Here is a 22,907-nt window from a genome sequence, read left to right as displayed (position 1 = left end):
ATAAGAAACTCAAACAAATCAACAAGTGTAAAACAACTTCATTAAAACCTGGGCACACTTCATTAAAAACTGGGCAAAGGGGCGGGCGTGGTGGCTCATGCCTGTAATCCCAGCACTTTGGGAGGCCGAGATGGGCAGATCACTTGAGGTCAAGAGTTCAAGACCAGCCTGACCAACATGGAAAAATCCCATCTCTACTAAAAATCTCTACTAAATATACAAAATTAGCCAGGTGTGGTGGAGCATGCCTGTAATCTCAGCTACTTGGGAGGCTGAGGCAGGAGAATCACTTGAACCTGGGAGTCGGAGGTTGCAGTGAGCTGAGATCGTGCCATTGCACTCCAGCCTGGGCAATAAGAGCAAAACTGTGACTAAAAAAAACAAAACAAAACAAAAAAAAACTGGGCAAAGGACAGGAACCAACACTTCTCAAAAGAAGACATATACATGGCCAACAAGACATATACAAAAAAATGCTCATTATCACTAATCATTAGGGAACTGCAAATCAAAACCACAATAAAATATCATCTCATACCACCAGAACAGCTATGATGAAAATGTCAATAAATAACAGATGCTGGTGAGGTTGCAGAGAAAAGGGAATGTTTACACACTTGATAATGGGAATGTAAATTAGTTAAGCCACTGTGCAAAGTAGACTGGAGGTTTCTCAAAGAACTTAAATAAGAACTACTATTTGACCAAGCAATCCCATTATTGGGGATATACACAAAGGGACACAAATTGTTCTATTATAAAGACACATGTACACATATGTTCATCACAGCACCATTCACAATAGCAAAGACATGGAATCATCTAGATGCCATCGATGGTGGACTGCATGAAGAGAATGTGGTACATATATACCATGGAATACTATGCAGCTGTAAAAAAAGAAAAAAGAAAAGTAAAATGATGGCCTTTGTAGCATCAGGGATGGAGCTGGAGGCCATTATCCTTAGCAAATTAACACAGGAACAGTAAACCAAATACCACATGTTCTTCACTTATAAATGGTAGCTATGAATTAAGAACTCCAGGGCCTACTTGAGGAGGATTGAAAAACTACCTATCAGATATCCTACTGATTACCCAAGTAACAAAATTATCTGTACACAAAACCCCCATGACATGCAACTTACCTAGGTAACCAGCTGGCCCACATACCCCTTGAACCTAAAATAAAAGTTGAAAAGAAAACAACAACAACATTATTTATTTATTTATTTATTTGCTTGCTTATTTATATATTTATTTTTTGAATCAAATTGTCACTCTCTTGCCCAGGCTGGAGTGCAGTGGCATGATCTTGGCTCACTGAAACCTCCATCTCCAGGGTTCATGTGGTCCTCCCACCTCACCCTCCCAAGTAACTGGCACTACAGGTGCACACACCACACCTGGTTAATTTTTGTGTTTTTTGTGGATAATGTGTTTTTGTACTTTTTGTGGATAATGTGGATAGCCACGATACCATGGCTATCTATGGTAAATTTGTTTTTTGATTATCATTCTGGTTAAAAAATGACTACTTTTTTTTTAAGTGACATATGAGTTTGTTTCAATCAAGTGTTCTGTGTCTTTTAACATCTTTGGCAAACTTGCCAAAAATCAAATCCTAAATGTAAATCCCTTTAACCTAGAATTAATGTTTGAATTTGCCAGTTGGGCCCCTGAAAAGACTCAAAAGACGTATCTCTCACCTTTTGGAGATATTAGATGATTAGGCCTATTTGATAAATCACATAAGAAATGGCTATTGTTCGAATATTTGACCCTCCAAACCTCCTGTTGAAATATTATCCCCAACGCTGGAGATGCAGCCTAATGGATCATCTTTGGGTCATGAACGTGGATGCCTTGTGTACAGATTAATGCCTTCCCTGGGAGAGGACAGCGAGACAGTTTTTAATCTATCATTTCCCTGAAGAGCTGATGGTTGAAAAGAGGCTGGCATCTCCCTCTCTTTCCCCTTGCCCCTGCCATTTCTCTAGTTCCCTCTCTGGCCATATAATCTCTTCAGAGGCTGCCTTCCCTTTCCTTTCCATGAGTGGAAGCAGCCTGAAGCTGTCACCAGAAGCTGATGTTAATTCCAAGCTTCATGTATAGCCCATAGAACTGTGAGCTACGTGAACCTCTTTGTAAGTTACACAGAATCAGATGTGCCTTTACAGCAACACAACTGCACTGAGACAGAAATATGTAATACCAGATCTTTTTTTTTTTTTAGATGGATTCTCAATCTGTCACTCAGGCTGGAGTAGAGTGGTAGGATATCGGCTCACTGCGACCTTCTCCCCCGGGGTTCAGGCGATTCTTCTGCCTCAGCCTCCCAAGTTAGCTGGGATTACAGGCACCCACAATCACACCCAGCTACTTTTTGTATTTTTAGTAGAGATGAGATTTTACCATGTTGGCCAGGCTGGTCTTGAACTCCTGACCCTCAGGTGATCCACATGTCTTGGCCTTCCAAAGTACTGGGATTACAGGCATGAGCCTGTGCACTTGACCAACACTAGATCTTCCTTTCATTGCACTTATGGGTTAATATAAATATTTCAAAATTAGGCTGGGCATGGTGGCTTAAGCCTGTAATCCCAGCACTTTGGGAGGCTGAGGCAGGTGGATCACAAGGTCAGGAGATCAAGACCATCCTAGCTAATATGGTGAAACCCCATGTCTACTAAAAATACAAAAAATTAGCTTGGCATGGTGGCGGGCGCCTTTAGTCTCAGCTACTCAGGAGGCTGAGGCAGGAGAATGGTGTGAACCTGGGATGCGGAGCTTGCAGAGAGCCAAGACAGTGCCACTGCACTCCAGCGTGGGCGACAGAGCGAGACTCCATCTCAAAAAAAAAAATTCAAAATTATATAAATTCATAGATATCTAATATGTTATCCGTCATTATTCTTGTGTTTATCTTAAAATGCTATATGTAAATGAAATATCCAAATATCCTTGTTAACTATAAACTTTCATTAGATTTTTAACCATGGCTACTCTAAGCCAACATGCAAATTCAGGAGATACAGAGAACATCATTAAGATATACTACAAGAAGATCAACCCCAACACACACAATCATCAGATTCTATAAGGTCCATATGCAGGAAAAAATGTTAAGGGCAGCCAGAGAGAAAAGTCAGATCACCTCCAAAGGGAAGCTCATCAGACTAATGGTGGATTACTCAGCAGAAACCCTACAAGCCAGAAGAGAGTAGGGGTCAATATTCAACATTCTTAAAGAAAAAAATTTTCAACCCAGAATTTCATATCTGGCCAAACTAAGCCTCATAATCAAAGGATAAATAAAATCATTTTCAGACATATGTGTGCTGGAGGAATTTATCACCACCAGCCCTGCCTTACCAGAGCTCCTAAAGGAAGCACTAAACGTGGAAATGGAACACCAGTACCAGCCACTGCAAAACACATGAAATTATAAAGACCAATGACACAGTGAAGAAATAGCATCAACTAGTGTGCAAAATAACCAGCTAGCATCATGACGACAGGATCAAATTTACAAATAACAATGTTAGCCTTAAATGTAAAGGGCTAAATGACCCATTTAAAAAACACAGCCTGGGAAATTGGATAGAGTCAAGACCTATTGGTGTACTGTATTCAAGAGTACACACTTAGACTCAAAATAAAAGGATAAAGGAAAATGTATCAAGCAAATGGAAAGCAGAAAAAAACTAGGGGCTGCAATTGTAGTCTCTGACAAAACAGACTTTAAACCAACAAATATCAAAAAGACAAGGGATGGTCCATTCCAACATGGCCAAATAGGAACAGCTCTGGTCTGCAGCTCCCAGCGTGATCAATGCAGAAGATGGTGATTTCTGCATTTCCAACTGAGGTAACTGGTTCATCTCATTGGAACTGGTTGGACAGTGGGTGCAGCCCACGGAGGGCGAGCCAAAGCCGGGTGGGGCATCGCCTCACCCGGGAAGCGCAAGGGGTCAGGGGATTTCCCTTTCCTAGCCAAGGGAAGCCATGACAGATTGTACCTGGAAAATTGGGACACTCCTGCCCAAATACTGTGCTTTTCCAACAGTCTTAGCAAATGGCATACCAGCAGATTATATCCCATGCCTGGCTCAGCAGGTCCCATGCCCATGGAGCCTTGCTCACTGCTAACACAGCAGGCTGAGATCTACCTGCAAGGCAGCAGCCTGGCAGCGGGAGGGGTGTCCACCATTGCTGAGGCTTGAGTAGGTAAACAAAGAGACTGGGGAAGCTTGAACTGGGCAGAGCCCACCTCAGCTCTGCAAGGCCTGCTGCCTCCATAGACCCCACCTTGGGGCAGGGCATAGCTGAACAAAAGGCAGCAGAAAATTCTGCAGTCTTAAACGACCCTGTCTGAAAGCTCTGAAGAGAGCAGTGGTTCTCCCAGCATAGCGTTTGAGCTCTGAGAATGGACAGACTGCCTCCTCAAGTGGGTCCCTGAACCCTGTGTAGCCTAACTGGGAGAAACCTCCCATTAGGAGCTGACTGACACCTCATACAGGCAGATGCCCCTCTGGGATGAAGCTTCCAGAGGAAGGATCAGACAGCAATATTTTCTGTCCTGCAGTATTTGCTGTTCTGCAGTCTCTGCTGTTGATACCCAGGGAAACAGGGTCTGAAGTGGACCTCCAACAAACTCCAACAGACCTGCAGCTGAGGGACCTGACTGTTAGAAGGAAAACTAACAAACAGAAAGGAAGAGCATCAACATTAACAAAAAGGACATCCACACTAAAACCCCATCTCTAGGTCACCAACATCAAAGACCAAGGTAGATAAAACCACAAAGATGGGGAGAAACCAGAGCAGAAAACATGAAAATTCTAAAAATCAGAGTGCCTCTTTTCCTCCAAAGGATTGCAGCTCCTTGCCAGCAATGGAACAAAGCGGGACAGAGAATGACTTTGATGAGTTGACAGAAGTAGGCTTCAGAAGGTTAGTAATAACAAACTTCTCTGAGCTAAAGGAGGATATTCAAACCCATTGCAAGGAAGCTAAAAACCTTGAAAAAAGATTAGACAAATGGCTAACTAGGATAAACCGTGTAGAGAATAGCTTAAATGACCTGATGGAGCTAAAAACCATGGCACGAGAAATATGTGATGCACGCACAAGCTTCAGTAGCCAATTCGATCAAGTGGAAGGAAGGATATCAGTGATTGAAGATCAAATTAATGAAATAAAGTGAGAACAGAAGTTTAGAGAAAAAAGAGTAAAAATAAATGAACAAAAATCCTCAAAGAAATATGGGACTATGTGAGAAGACCAAATCTACATTTGATTGGTGTACCTGAAAGTGACAAGGAGAATGGAACCAAGTTGGAAAACTCTTCAGGATATTATCCAGGAAAATTTCCCCAACCTAGCAAGGCAGGCCAACATTCAAATTCAAGAAATACGGAGAACACCCAATGATACTCCTCAAGAAGAGCAACCCCAAGACACTTTAATTGTCAGATTCACCAAGGTTGAAAGGAAGAAAAAGATGTTAAGAGCAGCCAGAGAGAAAGGGCAGGTTACCCACAAAGGGAAGTTCACCAGACTAATGTGGATCTCTCTGCAGAAACTCTACAAGCCAGAAGAGAGTAGGGGCCAATATTCAACATTCTTAAAGAAAAGAATTTTCAACCTAGAATTTCATATCCAGCCAAACTAAGCTTCATAAGTGAAGGAAAAATAAAATCCTTTACAAACAAGCAAATGCTGAGAGATTTTGTCACCACCAGGCCTGCCTTACAAGAGCTCCTGAAAGAAGCACTAAACATGGAAAGGAAAAACTGGTACGAGCCACTGCAAAAACATAACAAATTGTAAAGACCATGGATGCTAGGAAGAAACTGCATCAAGTAATGGGCAAAATAACCAGCTAACATCAAAATGTCAGGATCAAATTCACACATAACAATGTTAACCTTAAATGTAAATGGGCTAAATGGCCCAATTAAAAGACACAGACTGGCAAATTAAATAAAGATTCAAGACCCATCAGTGTGCTGTATTCAGGACACTCATTTCATGTGCAGAGACACACACAGGCTCAAAATAAAGGCAGGGAGGAAGATCTACCAAGCAAATGGAAAGAAAAGAAAAAATTGCAGTGTTTACAATCCTAGTCTTTGATAAAACAGACTTTAAACCAAAAAAGATCAAAAGAGACAAAGAAGGCCATTACCTAATGGTAAAGGGATCAGTTCAACAAGAAGAGCTAACTATCCTAAATATATATGCACCCAACAGGAGCACCCAGATTCATAAAGCCAGTCCTTAGAGACCTACAAAGATACTTAGACTCCCACACAATAACAATGGGAGACTTTAACACCCCACTGTCAATATCAGACTGATCAATGAGACAGAAGGTTAACAAGGATATCCAGGACTTGAACTCAGCTCTGCACCAAGGGGACCTAATAGACATCAACAGAACTCTCCAACACAAATCAACAGAATATATATTCTTCTCAACACTACATCGCTCTTATTCCAAAACCGACCGCATAGATGGAAGTAAAGCACTCCTCAGCAAATGTAAAAGAACAGAAATCACAACAAACTGTTTCTCAGACCACAGTGCAATCAAATTAGAACTCAGGATTAAGAAACTCACTCAAAACTGCACAACTACATGGAAACCGAACAACCTGCTCCTGATGACTACAGGGTAAATAACGAAATGAAGTCAGAAATAAAGATGTTCACTGAAACCAATGAGAACAAAGACACAGCATTCCAGAATCTCTGGGACACACTTAGAGCAGTGTGTGAGGGAAATTTATAGCACTAACTGTCCACAAGAGAAAGCAGGAAAGATCTAAAATCGACTCCCGAACATCACAATTAAAAGAACTAGAGAAGCAAGAGCAAACAAATTCAAAAGCTAGCAGAAGGCAAGAAATAACTGAGATCAGAGCAAGACTAAAGGAAATAGAGACACAAAAAACCCTTAAAAAAATCAATGAATCCAGGAGATGGTTTTTTCAAAATATCAACAAAATTGATAGACTGCTGGCAAGACTAATAAAGAAGAAAAGAGAGAAGAATCAAATAGACGCAATAAGAAATGATAAAGGGGATATCACCACCGATCCCACAGAAATACAAACTACCTTCAGAGAATACCATAAATGCATCTACAAAAATAAACTACAAAATCTAGAAGAAATGGATAAATTTCTGGAAACATACACCCTTCCAAGACTAACCCAGGAAGAAGTTGAATCTCTGAATAGACGAATAACAGGCTCTGAAATTGAGGCAATAATCAGTGGCCTACCAACCAAAAAAAGTCCATGACCAGATGGATTCACAGACAAATTCTACCAGAGGTACAAAAAGGATCTGGTACCATTCCTTCTGAAATTATTCCAAACAATAGAAAAACAGGGAATCCTCCCTAATTCATCTTATGAGGCCAGCATCATCCTGGTACCAAAGCCTGGCAGAGACACAACAAAAAAAGAGAATTTTAGACCAATGTCCCTGATGAACATATATGCAAAAATCCTCAATAAAATACTGGCAAACCAAATCCAGCGGCACATCAAAAAGCTTATTCACCACGATCAAGTTGGCTTCATCCCTAGCATGCAATGCTGGTTCAACACATGCAAATCAATAAACGTAATCCATCACATAAACAGAACCAATGACAAAAACCACATGATTATCTCAATAGATGCAGAAAAGGCCTTCAACAAAATTCAACAGCCTTTCATGCTAAAAACTCTCAATAAACTAGGTATTGATGGAACATATCTCAAAATAATAAGAGTTATTTATGACAAACCCACAGCCAATATCATAGTGAATGGGCAAAAACTGGAAGCATTCCCTTTGAAAACTGGCACAAGACAAGGATGTCCTCTCTCACCACTCCTATTCAATATAGTGTTGGAAGTTCTGACCAGAGCAATGAGGCAAGGGAAAGAAATAAAGGGTACTCAATTAGGAAAAGAGGAAGTCAAATTGTCCCTGTTTGCAGATGACATGATTTTATATTTAGAAAACCCCATCATCTCAGCCCAAAATCTCCTTAAGCTGATAAGCATCTTCAGCAAAGTCCCAGGATACAAAATCAATATGCAAAAATCACAAGCATTCCTATACACAAATAACAGACAAACAGAGACAAACTCCCATTCAAAGCTGCTACAAAGAGAATAACATACCTAGGAATCTGACTTACAAGGGATGTGAAGAACCTTTTCAAGGAGAACTACAAACCACTGCTCAACGAAATAAAGTAGGACACAAACAAATGGAAGAACGTTCCATGCTCATGGATAGGAAGAATCAATATCATGAAAATGGCCATGCTGCCCAAGGTAATTTATAGATTCAATGCTGTCCCCATCAAGCTACCAATGACTTTCTTCACAGAATTGGAAAAAACTAATTTAAAGTCCATATGGAACCAAAAAAGAGCTGCATTGCCAAGACAATCCTAAGCAAGAAGAATAAAGCTGGAGGCATCATGCTGCCTGACTTCAAACTATACTACAAGGCTACAATAACCAAAACAGCCTGGTACTGGTACCAAAACAGAGAGATAGACCAATGGAACAGAACAGAGGCCTCAGAAATAACACTACACATCTACAACCATCTGATCTTTGAGAAACCTGAGAAAAACAAGAAATGGGGAAAGGATTCCCTATTTAATAAATGGTGCTGGGAAAACTGGCTAGCCATATGTAGAAAGCTGAAACTGGATCCCTTCCTTACACCTTATACAAAAATTAATTCAAGATGGATTAAAGACTTAAATGTTAGACCTAAAACCATAAAAACCCTAGAAGAAAATAAAGGCAATACCACTCAAGACACAGGCATGGGCAAGGACTTCATGAGTAAAACACCAAAAGCAATGGCAACAAAAGCCAAAATAGACAAATGGGATCTAATTAAACTAAAGAGCTTCTGCACAGCAAAAGAAACTACCATCAGAGTGAACAGGCTAGATACAGAATGGGAGAAAATTTTTGCAATCTACCCATCTGACAAAGGGCTAATATCCAGAATCTGAAAAGAACTTAAATTTACAAGAAAAAAATAAACAAACCCATCAAAAAGTGGGCAAAGGACATGAACAGACACTTCTCAAAAGAAGACACCTATGCAGCCAACAGACACATGAAAAAATGCTTATCATCACTAGTCATTACAGAAATGCAAATCGAAACCAAAATGAGACACTATCACATACTAGCTAGAATGGTGGCCATTAAAAAGTCAGGAAATACCAGATGCTGGAGAGGATGTGGAGAAATAGGAACACTTTTACACTGTCAGTGGGAGTGTAAACTAATTCAACCATTGTGGAAGACAGTGTGGCGATTCCTCAAGGATCTAGAACTAGAAATACCATTTGACCCAGTGATCCCATTATTGGGTATATACACAAATTGTTGTGAATCATGCTACTATAAAGACATCTGCACACGTGTGTTTATTGCGGCACTAGTCACAATAGCAAAGACTTGGAACCAACCCAAATGTCCATCAATGATAGACTGGATTAAGAAAACGTGGCACACACACACCATGGAATACTATGCAGCCATAAAAATGGATGAGTTCACGTCCTTTGCAGGGACATGGATGAAGCTGGAAACCATCATTCTGAACAAACTATCACACAGACAGAAAACCAAACACCGCATGTTCTCACTCATAGGTGGGGATTGAACAATGAGAATACTTGGACACAGGGCAGGGAACATCACACCGGGGCCGGTCATAGGCTTGGGGGCTGGGGGAGGGAAAGCATTAGGAGAAATACCTAATGTACATGACAAGTTAATGGGTGCAGCAAACCAACATGGCACACGTATACCTATGTAACAAACCTGCACATTGTGGACACACACCCTAGAACTTAAAGTATAATTAAAAAAAAAATAAGTATGACCATCACAAATAGGGGGGAAAAAAAGACAAAGAAGGGCATTACATAATGGTAAAGGGATCAATTCAACAAGAAGAGCTAACTACCCTAAGTATATATGCAGCCAATACAGGAGCACCCAGATTTATAAAACAGTTATTAGAGACCAACAAAGAGAGTTCAATTCCCACACAGTAATACCAGACTTTAACGCCCCATTGTCAATATTAGACAGATCAACGAGACAGAAAATTAACGAAGATATTCAGGACTTGAACTCAGCTCTGTACTAACTGGACTAGCAGTTATCTACAGAACACTCCACCCCAAATCAACAGAATATACACTCTTCTCGTGCCATGTGGCACTTACTCTAAAATCGACCACATAATTGGAAGTAAAACACTCCTCAGCAAATGGAAAAGAACTGAGACCTTAGCAAAGAGTTTCAGACCACAATGCAATCAAATTAGAACTCAAGATTAAGAAGCTCACTCAAAACCATACAACTACATGGAAGTTAAACAACCTGCTCCTAAATAACTCCAGGGTAAATAATGAAAAAATTGAGGCAGAAATTAAGAAGCTCTTTGAAACCAATGAGAACAAAGAGACAACATACCAGAATCTCTGAGATGCAGCTAAAGCATTGTTAAAAGGGAAATTTATAGCACTAAATGCCCACATCAGAAAGCTAGAAATATCTCAAATGAACACCCTAACATCACAATTAGAAGAACTAGAGAAACAAGAGCAAACAAATCCATAAGCTCGCAGAAGACAAGAAATAACTAAGATCAGAGTGAAAATGAAGGAGATAGGGACACAAAAAACCCTTCAAAAAATCAATGAATCCAGGAGCTGGTTTTTTGGAAAAAAAAAAAAAAACACACAATAAGATAGACTGCTAGGTAGACTAATAAAAAAGAAAATAGAGAAGAATCAAATAGACACAATAAAGAATAATAACAGGGATATCACCACTGACCCCACAGAAATATAAACTACCACCAGAGAATATAATAAGGGTCTCTAGGCAAAAAAACTAGAAAATCTAGAAGAAACGGTTAAATGTTTGGACACATTCCCCCTCCCAAGTCTAAACCAGGAAGAAGTAAAATCTGTGGATAGACCAATAACAAGTTCTGAAATTGAGGCTGTAAGAAATAGCCTACCAAACAAAAAAAGCACAGGACCAGATAGATGGATTCACAGCTGAATTCTATGAGAGGTACACAGCAGAGATGGTACCATTCCTTCAGAAACTATTCCAAACAATTGAGAAGAACGAACTCCTCCCTAACTCATTTTATGAGGCCAGCGTTACTCTGATACCAAAATCTGGCAGACACACACACAAAAAACAAAACTTCTGGCCAATATCTCTGATGAACTTCAATGTGAAAATCCTCAATAAAATGCTAGCAAACCAAATCCACCAGCACATCAAACACTTACCCACCATGATCAAGTCAGTGTCACCCCTGGGATACAAGCCTGGTTCAACATATGCAAGTCAATAAATATATTCCATCACATAAACAACCATTGACAAAAACCACATGATTATCTCAATAGATGCAGAAAAAGCCTTCGATAAAATTTAACATTCCTTCATGTTAAAAACTGTCAATCAACTAGATACTGGTGGAACATATCTCAAAACAATAAGAACTATTTATGACAAACCCACAGCCAATATCATACTGAATGGACAAAAGCTGGAAGCATTCCCTTTGAAAACTAGCACAAGACAAGGATGTCCTCTCTCATCATTCCTATTCAATATCGAATTAGTGGTTCTGGCCAGGGCACTCAGCAAGTGAAAGAAATAAAGGTATTCGAACAGGAAGAGAGGAAGTGAAATTGTCTCTGTTTGCAGATGACATGATCCTATATTTAGAAAACCCCATCATCTCAGCCTAAGAACTCCCTAAGCTGATAAGCAACTTCAGCAAAGTCTCAGGATACAAAGTCAATGTGCAAAAATCACAAGGATTTCTATACACCAACGATAGACAAGCAGAGAGTCAAATCAAGAATGAACTCCCAATCACAATTGCTACAAAGAAAATAAAATACCTAGGAACACAGCTAACAAAAGATGTGAAGGACCTCTTCAAGGAGAACTACAAACCAAAGCTCAAGGAGATAAGAGAGGACACAAACAAATGGATCGTGTTTGTTTCTATCCTCATGGATAGGAAGAATCAATATGGTGAAAATGGGCATACTGCCCAAAATAATTTATAGATTCAAGGCTATTCCCATCGCTGACATTCTTCACAGAATTAGAAGAAACTATTTTAAAATTCATATGGAACCAAAAAAGAGCCCATATAGCAAAGATAATCCTAAGCAAAAAGAACAAAGCTGGAGGCATCATGCTACCTGACTTCAAACAATACTACAAGGCTACAGTAACCAAAAGAGCATGGCACTGGTACCAAAACAGACATATAGACCAGTGGAACAGAACAGAGACCTCAGAAATAGCACCACACATCTACAACCATGTGATCTTCAACAAACCTGATAAAAACAAGCAATGGGGAAAAGATTCCCTATTTAATAAACGATACTGGGAAAACTGGCTAGCCAAATGCAAGAAACTAAAACTGGAACCCTTACTTACACCTTATACAAAAATTAACTCAAGATGGATTAAATACTTAAATGCCAAAGCCCAGACCATAAAAACTCTAGAATAAAACCTAGGCAATACCATTCAGGACATAGGCATGGGCAAAGATTTTATGATGAAATCACCAAAAGCAATTGCAACAAAAGCTAAAATTAACAAATAGTGTAAAATTAAACTAAGGAGCTTCTGCACAGCAAAAGAAACTATTATCAGATTGAACAGGCAACCTACAGAATGGGAGAAAATTTTTGTAATCTACTCATCTGACAAAGGTCTAATATCCAGAATTTACATGGAATTTAAACATATTTACAAGAAAAAGTCAAACAACCTCATCAAAAAGTGGGCAAAGGATGTGAACAGGTACTTTTCAAAAAAGGCATTTATGCAGCCAACAAACATGAAAAAAAGCTCAACATTACTGATCATTAGGGAAATGCAAATCAAAACCACAAACAGATAACATCTTACACTAGTCAGAATGGCAATTTTTAAAAAGTCAAGAAACAACAGATGCTGGTGAGGCTGTGAAGAAATAGGAATGCTTTTACACTGTTGGTGGGAATATAAATTAGTTCAACCATTGTGGAAGACAGTGGGGAGACTCTTCAAGGATCTAGAATCAGAAGTACCATTTGACCCAGCAATCCCATTACTAGGTATATGCCCAAAGGAATATAAATTATTCTAATATAAATGTACATGTACACAAATGTTTTTCACAGCAGAATTCACAAGGGCAAAGAGACAGAACCAACCCAAATGCCCATAATGATAGACTTGATAAAGAAAATGTGGCACATATACACCATGGAATACTATGCAGCCACAAAAAGGAATGAGATTTTGTCCTTCACAGGGTCATAGATGAAGCTGGAAGCCATCATCCTCAGCAAACTAACACAGGAACAGAAACCCAAACACTGCAAGTTCTCACTCATAAATGGGAGTTGAATAATGAGAACACATGGATACATGCAGGGGAACCACACACACTGGGGTCTGTGGTGGGGAGAGGGGAAGGGGAGGGAAAACATCAGGATAAATAGCTAATGCATGTGGGGCTTAAAACCTAGATGATGGGTTGATGGATGCAGCAAACCACCATGGCACACATATACCTATGTAACAAACCTGCACATTCTGCACATGTATCCCAGAACTTAAAGTAAAAAGTAATTTTTTAAAAAAAGAATAAATGACAATGATTTTGTGACTGTTATTTGAGACATCAATGATCCTTTACTCAAATGTTTTGTCTTCTCAGACTTAAAGAAATTTTCTATCTTAACCTATCCATAACTTTTTACAATTTGGTAAACTACACTTTTATTAACAAAGATAAAAATATTTTTTCTTCCCTTTTCTATTTTGATTCCCCAAAATTTCAAAACTATTTATGAATATTCATATGGAAATATGGTTATCTGCATAAGTCTAATAAAAATGTGCTCTCTCGTTGTAGCAGAATACAACTGAAAACATGGGTTATACATTTGAGTACAATTCCATATAAAAGTATACATATAATGTGTGACTTTGAGAGTCTTGCAATACGTAAATAAAAACTGTCACTTCTTGTCAGGTTCATGATCTCTAAAGCTGTAAGCAAAACCTAAAGTCTGCCTTGGTTTGGGTTTCTAGCCTCAATAAGTTTTTAATCTGATATTCCTATATGAAAATGTAAAAAGAAGAGAAAAAGCTATGATACATCTGTTACTAGATTGTAGCTGTGTATATTGTCTAGGTCCCTCCAATCCACATTGGTTCCATAAAACACTGAAACAGCAATTGTAGTGTTCCTGAAGTCTTATAAGCTGATTATATACATATATATATATACATTTTTTCTTTTTTTTGAGATGGAGATTTGCTCTTGTTGCCCAGTCTGGTGTGCAATGGTGCAATCTTGGCTCACCGCAACCTCGGCCTCCCAGGTTCAAGAGATTCTCCTGCCTCAGCCTCCCAAGTAACTGGGATTACAGGGATGTGCCACTGGGCCCAGCTAATTTTGTATTTTTAGTAGAGGTGGGGTTTCTTCATGTTGGTCAGGCTGGTCTCGAACTCCGACCTCAGGTGATCTGCCCACCTTGGCCTCCCAAAGTGCTGGGATTACAGGCGTGAACCATTGTGCCTGGCCCAGATACATGTTTTTAAAAAGCAAGTCTTCTGCATGATACATGGGGCAGCAAATCACAAAATGAATAGATTTGCATGAGCTGCACCAAGAGTTTACCAAACCACCCAGTGCCATCACCAGAGACATTCAAGACAAGACAAGAAGTTGACATTTTCCCACACTGTACAGAGCATTTCCTAAGACATCAGAACAAGACTCTAAATCAGAATGAGACTATCACCCCCCTTAATGCTACCTTCTTCATTTGGAAGGATAGTGCTGTAATTAAAATTTTCCAGTCAGTAACTGCTATCAGTAATGCGACAAAACCTGGCATAAGGAATCCTTTTATTCCACCTAGTGGCCAACCAAAAATATCAGTATCACAACTTTTTATTCAAATTATACTAGTGGGTCCCTTTTTACAAAGCTGGTGTTCTTTGCTTTAAGTCAATCTAGTCATAAGATCTACTAAACAATTACCACAGATCTCATCCAAAGCCTTTACCCCACAGGCTTTTTATTTGTCTGGTTTTTTGCTGTTAGGCTTAGGATCTTAGTTTAAAACCATTAAACAAACTAAATTTATAATATTACTATTAATTATTTTTATATTTTTTTAACTTTGTTTTTATTGCCTGTCTAATCCTCATAAAGCCAACTCTCCTACAGTGATAAAGTTCTCGGGTGCAGTGGCTCACGCGTGCAATCCCAGCACTTTGGGAGGCTGAGGAGGGTGGATCACCTGCAGTCAGGAGTTCGAGACCAGCTTGACAAACATGGTGAAACTGTTTTTACTAAATACAAAAAATTAGCTGGGCATAGTGGATCATGACTGTAATCCCAACTACTTGGGAGGGTGAAGCAGGAGAATCACTTGAACCTGGGAGGCGCAGGTTGCAGTGAGCCGAGATTGTGCCATTGCACTCCAGCCTGGGCAACAAGAGTGAAACTCCATCTCAAAAAAAGAAAAAAAAAAAAAAGATAAAGTTAATGCAACACTTTGAGACAGTTGCTGATGCTTATGGACTAATAAGACAGAACTTGATGCTGGACTCCAGACAAATTTGCTTGAGAAAATGTTCCCTTCTGGCCTCAAATGTGACCTCTATAATGTTCCCCTCAACATGACAGAGAAGCAACCAGGACAGGTCCATCCAGATATTAATGGACAATTAAGCCTAACTTCAAAATGGTTGATCAGCAATGCTTTCAGAGAAAGGTCTTTATCAAAATGGAAAAATATAAAATTTGATTATACAAGTTGGGTCACTCTTGTGATAGCCAACTGAAATAGAATTGAAAGGCTGGGGTTTGTGGGGCCATAATGGGTGAGGAAACAGTCAGGTCATGTAACATTGTTCACACTGGCTTTGGCGGCTCATGCCTTTAATCCCAGCACTTTAGGAAGGCAAGGCTGGCGGATGACTTGAGGCCAGGAGTTTGAGACCAGCCTGGCCAACATGGGGAAACCCTGTCTCTACTAAAAATACAAAAATTAGCTGGGCATGGGTGCACACACGTGTAATCCCAGCTACTTGGGAGGCTGAGGCAGGAGAATTGCTTGAACCTGGGAGGCAGAGGTTGCAGTGAGCCAAAATTGCACCACTGCACTCCAGCCTGCTGACAGAGCTAGACTCTCTCTCAAAACAACAACAGCAACAAAACATTGTTCCAAGAATGTAACTCTCAGCTAGCCTGGCTACTGAAACAACTCGCTAAAAATCTAAGACTAGTTTTATGCACCACCAACAGCTCGCTTGCCAGCTCCCCAAAACCTGAATAGTGCCAATGAACTTTCTCAAGGAACAATACACCATTTCTTTTTCTTTTATAAAACCTTAAATGTTGTGTTTGTTCATCAGACATACTGACGACCACATTGTCTGCGTGTAGGCACCAGATTGCAGGTCTTAACTTCCCAGATAAAACGTTTTTATTTCAGAGATTCATCTTCACATTTTACTTACTTCAACAGAGCAAAACAAAATCACAGAATGAATTTATAAGCATCTCAAATAAGAAAAGGTGAACCCAGACAAAATATAGACAGAGACAGTTTTTTGTTTTGTTTTGTTTTGTGTTTTTGAGATGGAGTCTTGCTCTGTTACCCAGACTGGAGTGCAGTGGCGCAATTTTGGTTCACTGCAACCTCTGCCTCTCAGGTTGAAGCAATTCTCCTGCCTCAGCCTCCCAAATAGCTGGGATTACAGGTGAGTGCATGCACGCCCAGCTAATTTTTGTATTTTTAGTAGAGACAGCGTTTCACCATGTTGGCCAGGCTGGTCTCAAACTTCTGCCCTTGTGATCTCCCTGCCTTGGTCCCCCAAAGTGCTGGGATTACAGGCATGAGCCACCACGCCCAGCAAGAGACAAGGTTTTTATCTAACAGGTATGTGTGCATGTGTGTGTGTGTGTGTTAACAAGAATAAAAGACAATTCAGATATCAAACTGCTAATCATGCAGACTACTTCAAATGAATTCACATTTAAGCTATAGTCCTGCATCAATCACTCAATGATGGGGATACCTTCTGAGAAATGCATCATTACGTGATTTCCTCATTGTAAGCACAGGATAAAGTGCATTTACAGAAACCTAGAGGGTGTAGCCTATTACACGTCTAGGCTGTGTGGTAGAGCCTAGCACTCCTAGGCTACAAACCCGTAGAGCAAGTTACTGCAAGAAATCCAGTTGGCAATTGTAACCCAATGGTGAGTATTTGTGTGTAAACATGGAAAATATACCGTAAAAAATATAATATGAAACATTTAAAAAAGTAATACACCTATACAGGTAGGATACTTGCCATGATTAGCACTTGCTGGGCTGGATGTTGCTCTGGGTGAGCCAGTGAGTGAGTAGTGAGTGAAGGTGAAAGCCCAGGACCCTACTGTATAATACCGTCTGCTTCACAAACACTTAGGCTACACTAAATTTATGTTTTTTTTTTATTTTGAGACAGAGTCTCGCTCTGCTACCCAGGCTGGATTGCAGTGACGCCATCTCGTCTAACTGTAACCTCTGCCTCCCGGGTTCAAGTGATTCTCCTGCCTCAGTCTCCCAAGTAGCTGGGATTACAGGCGTGAGCCAGCATGCCCAACTAATTTTTGTGCTTTTAGTAGAGACAGGGTTTCACCATGTTGGCCAGGCTGGTCTTCAACTCCTGACCTCAAGTGATCTGCCTGCCTTGGTCTCCTAAAGTGCTGGGATTACAGGCATTAGCCACTGGGCCTGGCCACTAAATGTAATTGTTAATCAACAACAAATTAATCTTAGCTCACTGTAACTCTTTTTACTTTAGAAGGTCGGGTGTGGTGGCTTATATCTGTATTCCCAGCACCTTGGAAGGCCAGGTGGATCGCTTAAGCGCAGGAATTTAAGATTAGTCTGGGCAACATAGTGAAATGCTGCCTCCACAGAAAATACAAAAACTAGCCAGGCATCGTAGGCAGAGCCTGTGAACCCAGCTGCTTGGAAAGCTGACATGAGAGGATTGCTTGAGCCCAGGAGGTCAAGGTTGTGGTGAGCCTGCACTCCAGCCTGTGTGACAGAGTGAGACACTGTCTCACCAGAAAAAAAAAAGCGAGAAAAAGAAAATAATGCCATTTTGAAGTTACAACTACAAACAGTGATGCAATCTGATACCTTGCTTGGGTAGCTGATGGTTTTGCCACAGGTCATGAGAAATCATTTTTTTGTTTTTTGTTTTTTTTTTGTGAGAAGGAGTCTTGCTCTGTCTCCCAGGCTAGAGTGTAATGGCATGATCTTGGCTTAGTGCAACCTCTGCCCAGGTTCAATCAATTCTCCCGCTTCCGTGTAATCCCTCAGTGTCTGGAATTACAGCGCATGCCACCACACCCGGCTAATTTGTGTATTTTTAGAGACGGGGTTTCACCCTGTTGGCCAGGCTGGTCTTGACCTCCTGACTTCAGGTGATCTGCTAGCCTCGGCCTCCCAAAGTGCTGGGATTACAGGTGTGAGCCACGGTGCCCAGCTGAGAAATCTTAATTCAGTCAAAACAAACACAGAGCTGGCACCATACCAATGACTTGGGACCACCCCAGAAAAAAGTTCATTAACCATAGTTGTGAAAAAGATCTGAGGAGACATATTTCTACCAGAGCTGGTAAAAGATCAATGGCAAATATTATTCAGGATTCCCCAAGATCTTGAGCCAAGAGATGGAACAATTGAATACGGATTGGACTGGCAACTTCCCACAGATTAGATAGGGTATTTCTTGTCAGAAATTAAGGAATCCCCTGGGCAGCTACAGTGCTCTCTATTGACCCTGTTGGAGTTTGGGCCAAAACGTTCCACATACCAATACACCAGAATACAGCCCCTTTGGTCAGCTGTTTAATATGGTCATTTGATGTTGCTTATAGATAACTTCACCCCTCAGGCAAAACGTTTGGTATGTGCTCCCAGCCCATAATCCTCAGGCTGCCAATATTCTAATAATGACTGAGATAAAAGTTCCACTGTCATTTTGTTTGATGGGAAAGAACTACTCTGCCACGTACTTACAAAACACTTCTATTTCTGCCCATAATCTTCTGTTCTTCTTACTTCTCTGACCTATTAAAGGAAAAATGAACTTCTTCCTACAGAGGGCTCAACATTATGCTGACAACTTAAAGAAGAGGCCTACTGGGTTTGCGTTTTGTTACCCTTCTCAACACTTCAGGTCTGCCTTGGTGGGCATTGTCTATGCAGGAAAATGACTGGCAACACTTAAAAAGCATTCATTAAGGCTCTTCAACATTAGAACAGCACATTAGCTGGTATGACAGGGGATGATGTGATTAATTGACCTACTGATAAGACACATTTCAGTAAATGCCACACAAGAATGTATAATAGGCTGGGTGCTGTGGGTCACACCTGTAATCCCACCACTTCGAGAGGCCAAGGCGAGCGGATCACAAGGTGAAGAGATTGAGACCATCCTGGCCAACATGGTGAAACTGGGTGTCTACTAAAAATACAAAAATTAGCTGGGCATGGTGCCATGCGCCTGTAATCCCAGCTACTCGGGAGGCTGAGGCAGGAGAATCATTTGAACTCGTGAGGCGGAGGTTGCAGTGAGCTGAGACTGTGCTGCTGCACCCCAGCCTGGCAACAGAGTGAGACTCCATCTCAAAAAAAAAAAAGAAGAAGCATAATAGTTAGCCTACCCTACTCTATATTCTAAAATTCGAAAGTATGGTTTTTATTATGAAATCTCGTAAGTCTTGCTATAAAGACAGTTTTCTTCAAATTCAGTTGACACCAACTACAGGACAGTTAAGTCAGTTGGTGCCCCTATGTTAAGAACAAGGGAACCACACCCATGACTCACAAGCCACCCTTACTCTGGGAGTAGTGTCAATATATTATAATCCTGCAGGCCATGCACTCACTTGCTACAGACTGGTCCTGATGATCCAGCTTAAACTGGTATGCTCCAAATGGTACTGAATGATTATGTGAGTGGATCTAATCTCTGTCCTTGGGTACCACAAGGTTGGCTAGAATGCTGCACTTTAGGTTCTCCATGGGTCCAAGGATGATGGACAAATTTATCTGGAAGACCTGCTAATCTCCTACATGTGATTAATAGCTAGACAAGAGCTATTTTTCATTGGAATGATCATTTAGCACCATCCTTGGGCATTAAAGACATTATCTATTAATGGCAAGTAGAAGCTCTCACTAAGAATATTCAGCAGGCTCTCAATGACAGCTTACAAAGTATTTCTTGAAAGAACTCTGAAATATCCCTCATGTATACACTGTTTGGTGAAATTGCACAGCATTGGATATCTTAATTGCTGCACAATAGAGAACCAGTGCAGCAGGTTATTATAACTCAATGCTGTGTATATATTCCAGATAACTCTGGCAACATAATGGTAACCCTGCAAGACACACAAAGCCAGATAACTGCAATGTTTGACCCTACCCTCCCTTTATTCCACTGGCTTTTTTCCTTGGTTTAGTTCTGGGGGCTTACAATGGCAAAAGCAGTTAATAATTCTTGTTATTGTTTACATTGCCATTGTGGCCTTTTCTTGCAACTAGAAAATAAATTTATTAATACAATCTCTGGCACTGGATGCCTGCCTCCTTCTAAAGTGTCAGGGACCATCTCAGAAGATATCAGCACATGACATTGGAAGAGCTGAATTAGAGGGATAGAGTGTGGGGACAAGAATTACTTTAGTTTAAAATGTGAATCTGGCTAACACTGAGTCTAGAAATACCTCCCAAATGTCTAGTTGTTGTATCACTCTTTATGTAGAAATATCTATTCATTGTTAAGTTTCCTCCCAAACAATCCCTGTTGTAGAAATTATAGGCTGTCATGCCTGCAGCTAACTACACATTCCTTTCTGAGCATGTATTCTTTTTTCCCCAAGATATAAGCCATGGATATGGGAGACTGCGATGCAAATATCTACCTGTCTAGTGGGCACCCAAGACCACATTTTGTCTGTAAGTTTCCCCAGTAAGTCACCCCATACTGACACATTGGATTTGTCTGCCCACTTCTTTGGTTTCTTGGTTCCTTCTGCATTTAGGAGTTGCTTTGCATGTATATGGTCTTTTTGAAGAACAGCAGGTCCTAAGACCCTCATTCCAGAGGTGCCTTCCCTATACCCAAAGGAAATGAGCTGATGGCACAGACAGGCCCAGAATCTGAACACACAGGACTTGCTAAGTTCCCCATTGATTACCATTAGATCTGGTACCATTAGAATCTGGGCTTCTTTTGCCCACTCGTACTTCTGCACACCTGTCCACTCCATCAAACTTAAGTGTACGAACACATAGCTGGCCGGGCACAGTGGCTCACGCCTGTAATCTCAGCACTTTAGGAGGCTGAGGTGAGCAGATCATGAGGTCAAGAGATCAATACCATCCTGGCCAACATGGCGAAACCCCATCTCCACTAAAAATACAGGAAATTAGCCCAGCATGGTGGCAGGCGCCTGTAATCCCAGCTACTTGGAAGGCTGAGGCAGGAGAATTGCTTTAACCCAGGAGGCGGAGGTTGCAGTGAGCCGAGATTGCACCATTGCACTCCAGCCTGGGCAAAAAGAGCGAAACTCTGCCTCAAAAAACAACAACAACAACAAAAACCACATAGCTTTCTGTTTCTTCGGATCTTCATTTTTGAAGGTTCTCATGTCATGTAAAACATTTACTAAATAAATACGAGTGTTATTCTCTTGTTTATCTGTCTTTCATCATAGTGTGTTATCTATGGGCTTTGTTGACAGGTGAGAAAAATATATTACTTTTTCTCTCTCCTAGGTTGGGGGCAACTCCCTACTAATGTAAGATTTTGAAAGATGCCAAATGTTCATCTCACATCACAATCGTAACAATGTACATGCAGCCAAAAATAACAAAGAGTTTCATGAATCAAATTTGCACTGGGACATGTATATTAATACGATTGCTTGAGACTTCTCCTACATCATTACTTTAGGGTAAAAACATTTAAATTGAGCATGAAAAGAAATTACTCACCATAAATAAGCCTAGTTATAGTTATATTTTAACCAACAACTTTTCGTGTTCTTCATCTGTAGCTTCTTTGTGACCTGAACAAGGTTTCAGTAGAAATAACTTCTCCCAAAAAGCAAAAAGGAATGACAAAGAGAGGATTAGCAAGAAAAGAAGCCCTATTTCTTTTAAAAGCTTGCAATATTAAGTGCCCTCTTGCTGGTATAGATTAAATAAAAATATAATAAAGCAAATATAAGTGACATTAGAAATGAGAAATTAGATACAACCAAAGCTATGAGAGAGGCAGTAAAAACTAATTGCAAGACACTTGTAATAACTTATAACAATTAAAATTATTTGAAAATGGAAAGTAAGTATTGTTTTTACCACAAAACACAAACTACTAACCATCATAGATCAGACAAAGACTTACCACTTTTTAATCACCAGACTCAAACCTCTTTCTAATTAAATTTCTAATTAGCCTCTTTCTAATCAAATTTCAAATAACATATAATTGCTAGGTAATACAAAAATTTGAAAAGCCCAGAATTCCTCAGATTTTTCCTATTGTGGTTATTGGATACTTGCTGCAGGTTTCTGCATAAAGGCTATTTTGCAAACAAGCAACATTTTTTAGCAGTAAGATATTAAAGCCATCGTCATTCAAACAAGGCAAAAACAGAGGCACAAATTATAATAATCATTGTTATATTATTGTTTTGAATGTTAA

At 40.1% G+C, this 22,907-nt stretch overlaps 1 protein-coding gene across 1 annotated transcript in view; it reads right to left on the bottom strand.

Moving 5' to 3' along the window:
• XG (Xg glycoprotein (Xg blood group)) overlaps positions 1-22,907 on the bottom strand; it is a 113,455-nt gene that overhangs the window by 49,202 nt on the left and 41,346 nt on the right. Inside the window, exon 5 of the mRNA XM_063721460.1 lies at positions 1,149-1,182. The gene's annotated coding sequence lies outside the window, so the exon portion shown is untranslated. The remainder of the gene's footprint in view (positions 1-1,148; positions 1,183-22,907) is intronic.

The sequence above is a fragment of the Pongo abelii genome, chromosome Y (genome assembly GCF_028885655.2).
Source record: "Pongo abelii isolate AG06213 chromosome Y, NHGRI_mPonAbe1-v2.0_pri, whole genome shotgun sequence".
In the NCBI taxonomy this organism is placed as follows: Eukaryota; Metazoa; Chordata; class Mammalia; order Primates; family Hominidae; genus Pongo; species Pongo abelii.
This window is presented reverse-complemented; position numbering and strand designations above follow the sequence as displayed.